Below are 7,338 nucleotides of genomic sequence, written 5' to 3'. Positions count from 1 at the left end.
CTTGGTCTACATATAATCCCTCTAGCCACTCATGAGGCTTTCCTTCAATTGGCACATTTTTTATTCTTGGCTGGGTTAGTGGCCCACCTCGGCCAATCTGTGAAGTCTGAAGACTAGGTCAAATTTTGTCATTGTGACAGCCAGCAGCTGCCTAGGAGCCCTGCAGATTTGGGAGGTCACAGATAGGGAGAAATAGTTCGCAGCAAAGAGGAGGTTAGATAGGCATCTCAATAGGCATATCTTCCACCCATGCATGCATGGAAGGTTGTCATAAATGGGATGAAGTTTAAAAATGTGGCTATGAGGTCTAGACTCAGACTAGAAACATGATGCAGTGAGGTTGGGGGAGAAACTATGTCTTCCTCAAAATTCTTTTGCTTAAAACAGAAACCCATCGAAAAGCTCTAGAGCATGTCACTTGAGATTTTTAATACGTGAAAAAGGCTTCTATGTGCAGAAGATTACCTACAGTTACTTGTTTTAATTACTACTCAAGTTATTAAAGTTGTAATATTTTTTAAATACCTAATTTTTTAGAGCAGTTTTAGGTTCACAGCAAAAGTGAACAGAAGGTACAGAGGTTTCCCATAACCTCGCACCTGCCCCCACATTTGCATGGCCTCCACCACTATCCACATCATATGTCATAGTACATCTGTTACCATTGATAAACCCACATTGACACATCATCGCCCAAAGTCCATAGCTCACATGGGCGTAGCTCAGTCTTGGTGCTGTCCATTCTGTGGATTTGGACAAATGTATAAATGATATGTATCTACTGTCAAGTCAAGTACTTGACAACTGTCAAGTATTATACAGAGTATTATCACGTCCTTAAAAATCCTCTGTGTTCCACTTATTCATCCTTCCCTCCTCCCTAACCCCTGTCAATCATTGCTCTTTTTAGTGTCTCCATGAATTTGCCTGTTCCAGGATGTCATATAATTGGAAAAATACAGTATGTAGCCTTTATAGAGTACAACACAAAAAGCACCATCCATGAAAGAAAGAATAACCTGATTTAAAAAGAGGCCAAAGACTTTTTCACAACATATTTGCCACCAGGACAGAGGTGTCATGAAAACCACCATGAAACCTAAATCAAAATGGGAAAGGAAAAGACTCATATCAACATCATCATCATTGGACATGTAGACTCAGGCAAGTCTACCACTACTGGTCGTCTGATCTACAAATGTGGTGAGATCAACAAAAGAACTATCAAAAAGTTTGAGAAGGAGGCTGCTGAGATGGGAAAGGGCTCCTTCAAATCTACCTGAGTCTCGGATATACTAAAATCTGAACATGAACGTGGTATCACCATCGATATCTCCCTGAGGAAATCTGAGACCAGCTAAGTATTATGTGACCATCACTGATGCCCCAGGACACAGAGACTTTATCAAAAATATGATTACAGGCACACCTCAGGCTGACCGTGCTGTCCCAATTGCTGCTGCTGGCGTTGGTGAATTTGAAGCAGGTATCTTCCAAGAATGGGCAGGCCCATGAATATGCCCTTCTGGCTTACACACTGGGTGTGAAACAACTAATTGTTGATGTTAACAAAATGGATTCCACTAAGCCACCATAAAACCAGAAAAGATATGAGGAAATCATTAAGGAAGTCAGCACCTACATTAAGAAAATTGGCTATCAAAAAAAAAAAAAAAAAAAAAAAAAAGAAAATTGGCTATCACCCTGAAGAGTAGCATTTGTGCCAATTTCTGGTTGGAATGGTGACAGCGTGCTGGAGCCAAGTGCTAATGTGCCTTGGTTCAAGGGATGGAAAGTCACCCGTAAAGATGGCAATGCCAGTGGAATCATGTTACTTGAAGCTCTGGATTGCATTCTGCCATCAACTTGTCCAATTGACAAGCCCTTGCAAACTGCCCCTCCAGGACATCTACAAAGTTGGTGCCATTGGTACTGTCCCTGTGGGCCAGGTGGAGACCGGTGTTCTTAAACCGGGCATGGTGGTCACCTTTGTAACAGTCAATGTTACAACAGAAGTTAAGTGTGTTCAAATGCACCATGAAGCTTTGAGTGAGATGCTTCCTGGGGACAACGTGGTCTTCAATGTCAAGAATGTATCTGGCAAAGATGTTCATCATGCCAATGTAGCTTGTGACAGCAAAAATGACCCACCAATGAAAGCAGCTGGTTTTACGGCTCAAGTTCAGGCCAGATCAGTGGTGGATATGCACCTGTGCTGGATTGTCACACAGCTCACATTGCTTGAAAGTTTCCTGACCTGAAGGAGATTAATTGTTATTCTGGAAAAAAGCTGGAAGATAGCCCCACGTTCTTGAAATCTGGTGATGCTGAGATCATTGATATGGTTCTTGGGGAGCCTATGTGTCTTGAGAGCTTCTCTGACTATCGTCCTTGGGGCCGTTTTGTTGTTCGTGATGTGAGATAGTTGCTGTGGGGGAGAGGGGGTGGCAGCAAAGTGATGGACAAGAAGGCAGCTGGGGCTGGCAAGGTCACCAAGTCTGCCCAGAAAGCTCAGAAGGCTAAATGAATACCTGCCCAATATCTCCCCAATACCTGACACCTCAGTCTTGATCAGAATGGTTTGTGCTAATTGGCCATTTAAGTTTAATAGTAAAAGACTGGCTAATGATAGCAATGCATCATAAAACCTTCAGAAGGGAAGGAGAATGTTTTGTGGACCATTTGTTGTGTGTATGTGGCAGTCTTAAGTTATTAGTTTTTTTTAAAAAATGAGTGCTTTTTAATGGAAACAACTTGACCAAAAATCTGTCACAAAATTTTGATACCCATTAAAATAAAAGTTTAATGAAAAGAAAATGTGTCTTCTTTTGGCCAACATTGTAACCTCATATAGTACTATTCAGGTAAAAAATTAAAGTCACCTATAACCTATTTCTGGTACTATCTTATGTTGAAACTCAGAATTTAGGCTAACATTTTTTTCCTGGTGGGAATTTTTGCGTTTTTTTTTTTTCACCTTGCTGAAAGGAAAGAAATCACCTGTTTAAATACATAGTACAAAGCTCTGGGGAAAGGGGATCTGTTGGTGTAACACATCATAGCTTAGAACAGATAAGCAAAGAATGACACCATAAGATAGCTTATAAAAAGGTTAAATTTTGTAATACTAAAGTCAATGTGTTGCATATAAAATTTTGTATTCTATCAATACTGAGTAAACTTGTTAATACAAAAAAAAAAAAAAAAAAAGGAGGGCCAAAGACTTTAACAGATACTTCACCAGAGAAGATATATACATGGCTAAGCATATGAAAAGATTGTCCACATCATATGCCATCAGGAAAATGCAAATTCAAACAGCAGTGAGATACTGCTACCCACATATTAAAATGGCCAAAATCCAGAACACTGGCAACACCAAATGTTGGTGAGGATGCAGAGCAACAGGAACTCTCATTTAACACTGATGAGAACGCAAAATGGTACAGCCACTTTGAAATATAGTTTGGCAATTTCTTATAAAACTAAATGTACTCTTACCATCTGATCCAGCAATCGTGCTCCTTAGTATTGACCCAGCACATGGACGTTTATAACAGCTTTATTCATAATTGCCAAAACTTGGAAGCAATCAAGATGTTCTTCAGCAGGGAACAGATAAAGAACTCTAGTATATCCAGAAACCGGAATATTATTCAGCAATGAAAAGAAATGAGCTATCGAGGCATGAAAAGACATGAAGAAAATTTCAATGCATATTACTAAGTGAAAGAGGCCAGTCTAAAACATTGTAATATTTAAAAACCTGGGTTCTTCCAAAGTCTTTATGTTTAATTCACAATTCTTACCCTTATTTATGTCTACTAATTTTTAGTTAAAAATAATATTAATCACTTTCATTTCTTATCTGATTAACATCAAATTGACTACATTTAAGTAGTAAGTCCTCCTAGGTAACTTCCCTATTTAGAAACGTTATTTAATTCTCTAAAACATTGTAAGTGTATTTAAAATTAAAATATATGTTTCTCTAAAACACTTCAAACATCTGATGTGGCAAACTTATAAAACTGAAATCTTTCTAAGCCTTTAAGCAATTATTAAAAATTTCATAAACCTGGTGAATGAAGTTTCTTGAGATTCGTGGTGGATGGCTACCAAATGTTTTCTGGTATTAGTTCTCCCCTCTTTGCCTTTAGCTAAAACCCCTGAGCTTTAACTGGACATATGTCCACCCAACAATAGACTACACGTTGCGGTCAGCTGTGGCCACGTGACTAAGTTTGGGCCAGTGGGATGTGAGTAGATATGATGTATGCTACAACCAGATCATCACCTTTAAGACACTTGCAGTGGCCCCACTTCTTTCCCACTTCCTTGCATGTGGCAGTGAGCCAGTATCAACCGTGCTGATGAAGATAACACAGGCCACAGCAGAGCCAAAGGAGAGAAGGAACCCATTCACTAGAAGACCTCACATAGCAAAACTGCTTAGCCTGCAGCTCTGGACCACTCACCACTTGACTTCTATCATTTTTGAGCGATTGTACTTTGGGGTTAGACTGTACCCTAATAATACAATGTTCAAAGATTTCCTACAAACTTAATTGATTATATCTTCTTAAACATTTCAAATTGAAACTGCAAGTCCAATATGCCAGGTTCTCTAATACATTAGATTTCCTTCAATATTTCAAGCTCTCTCTTTTCATATATATATATATGTTTTAGGAGGAGAGACAGGAAGAAGGAGAAAGAGAATCTTGAGCAGGCTCCGCACCCAGTGTGGAGCCTGACATGGGGCTCAATCTCACAACCCTGAGATCATGACCTGAGCCAAAATCAAATTGGATGCTTAACCAACTGAGCCACCCAGGCACCCCTGTTTCGAGTTCTTTAAATAACACACAAATTGTGATGGTGATTCAACACTGTCTCCTGAAGTTACCATGAAAGGAACGCCATATTTCATGGAATCTAAGATGCCTTCTTAGATCTTCTTAGTCTTCTATTGTAAGATATAATGTTACTTTAATAATACCACCATTTATAATTGTTTGATGCCATTGATTACAGAATGCATTCCAAATTCCAAGATGTTAAAATTGAGAAAATGTAGCAATATTCTGATTTTGATTCATCTCACCATCTAAGAGCCATCTGCATATTCTCCTAGGGTTGCAAAGTCACTTACCGAACCAAGAGGAGGTGATTTGCTGTTGTAGGCCAACTGAGTCTAGTAGTGGAAGATTCAGGATTTTAATGTAGTTACAGATTCAAATTCTTGGCAGAAAAGTGAAGATGGTACCTGGATGTGAATAGCAGTTGGAATATTAGAGTTGGAACCTGTATGGTTTGTCAAGAGGCGACTCTGTGTCCACATCTTTCACCTGGAATCTAGTTTCATAACATGGTCTCATGTGTTTCCTGGGTGGCTTTCAGTTTTCTCCTTTAACCTGGTTTAATTGAAGCTCCTTTCAACTTCTTTTTTTTTTTTTATTGGAGTTCAATTTGCCAACTCCTTTCAACTTCTTATCACCTGATTTGAGTAAGCATACCCCATACATACATACATGCATACATACATACATACATACACACAGATTGCAGCCAATCTCTTTGCTGTAAGATTTGGGTTAATTGAATGCTGTCTGCAACACTCTTTTTTAAATTTTATGTTTTTGCTTATCTCATTGGCCATCATTTTGTAATTATTGCGGTGAAAAGGCAAAAACAGGGATTTATTATTGCAGGATCCCAGACCATATCCTAGAATCCAGGGATGTGCCACCAGGGCTCCTGGGGAACTAGATTGGGATATTTTTTATTTCTCCAGGACTACAAATATTTGTCTCTACTCTGCTCATGAAGTGTCTGATCCTGCCTCCCCCTTCCCTCTATGCCCTGTTGTCTCTCAGGGACAAGTGCTCTCTGCTTCCCCATGCCCACTGTGGAAGATGGCTAGCCCATAGCTGGAATGCCCTGAGATAAACGTGCCAAGTTCAAGTGACCACCAGCACTGACCTTCATCTCTCATTTGAAATCCACCATGAATCCAAAGAAGTGCAGCTATGGAATGCAAATGCTTAGTCCTCGGGCATTAAGGAGGGTACAGGATAAGATGAGCTCTGAGTTTATACTATATGTTGGCAAATTGAATTTAAACAAAATTTTAATTTTTTTAAAAAAAGGAAAGAGCTGTCCTAGGAAGCTGTGGACAGGGCAGATTTCACCAAAGGTGGCTACCTGGGGGAAGTAGAGCTTCATGGTTTCGGACATGGAGCCAAACCAGACAACCTGGATCCAAACTCAGATCCTGCTGCTTAATGACTATATGACCTTGACCAAGTAACTGACTTCTGAGAGCCTTAGTTTCTCCATCTGTAACAGAATCATACCGAAGGTACAGGGTCATGGCAAGGATTATATGGTATATGTGGAAAGAAGGGGAAAACCTGCCTGCCACGTGGGAAGTGTTCAATAATTGTTTTCTGATTATAGAGACAGACAAGTAAACAGATGCAGGTTGCATGCAGGTTCCATCTACCAAACCTGACAGACCATTCCAATCCAGTCGTGATTTGCTTATCCTCCACCCAGATCAAAGAGATGACGCATCCAAAGGTAGGGCATTCCATCCCCCAGACCAAGATGAGTGTGAGTTCATTGATTTGCTCACCGTGGAGGGGTCATTATACGTGCTGAGGCCTGGGGACATTAGCAGTGAAGGGAGACACACTGCTTCACTGCTTTCTGCCTCTTGAAGAAAAACTTCAAAGGCACAATCAACAAGGCTTGGTGATGAAAGCATGAAGATGGGGAATGGGGGGAAGAGGTCAACAGCACATCTGAGCTCTTGTTCTATGTAACTGGATAGATACTGGTGACATTTAAGGAGGCAGTCTGACAGGGAAATCCTGTTTGGGGCAAATTTCTGTTTGGGGCAAAAGCCAGGATGTTGGAGTGAGAGTGTGGTGTTGGGACTCGGGCTCCCCACCCCCCAGCCCGGCTCTGCACTCACAAGTGTTGCAACATCAGGCAAGTCCCCTAACCTCTTTATCGGTCTTCTTGTCTGAAAAGGAGGAAAGTAATAGCTCCAAGTCACGGAGCTGTTGTGAAGATAAAACATGTTTATATAGGCGTATCTCATTTTATTGTGCTTCACTTTATTATGCTTTGCAGATATTGCATTTATGGCAATCTGGCACTGAGCAAGTCTACTGGCACCACTTTTCCAACAGCGTTTGCTCACTTGGTGTCTCTGTATCACATTTTGGTAATCTCACAATATTTAAAACTTTTTCATTATATTTTTTATGGTTATGTGATCAGTGATTACAATTTGCTGGAAGTTCAGATGATGGTTAGCATTTTTTT

General features: G+C 40.2%; 1 long non-coding RNA gene and 1 pseudogene across 2 annotated transcripts; one reads left to right on the top strand and one right to left on the bottom strand.

Moving 5' to 3' along the window:
* The first annotated feature begins 943 nt into the window (after positions 1-943).
* On the top strand, positions 944-2,674 carry LOC140621331 (elongation factor 1-alpha 1 pseudogene; annotated as a pseudogene).
* Positions 2,675-3,511: 837 nt separating this feature from the next.
* LOC140621330 (uncharacterized) lies at positions 3,512-7,307 on the bottom strand. 2 transcript variants are annotated; one of them, XR_012021043.1, is made up of 4 exons: positions 6,983-7,307; positions 6,208-6,342; positions 5,156-5,269; positions 3,512-3,677 (listed from the first exon to the last, which is right to left on the bottom strand). It is a non-coding gene; the product is annotated as an uncharacterized lncRNA (long non-coding RNA). The 2 variants fall into 2 exon arrangements; XR_012021042.1 differs by having other exon boundaries at positions 6,208-7,307.
* Between the last annotated feature and the right edge of the window lie 31 nt (positions 7,308-7,338).

Source organism: Canis lupus, chromosome 30, assembly GCF_048164855.1.
Source record: "Canis lupus baileyi chromosome 30, mCanLup2.hap1, whole genome shotgun sequence".
Classification (NCBI taxonomy): Eukaryota; Metazoa; Chordata; class Mammalia; order Carnivora; family Canidae; genus Canis; species Canis lupus.
This window is presented reverse-complemented; position numbering and strand designations above follow the sequence as displayed.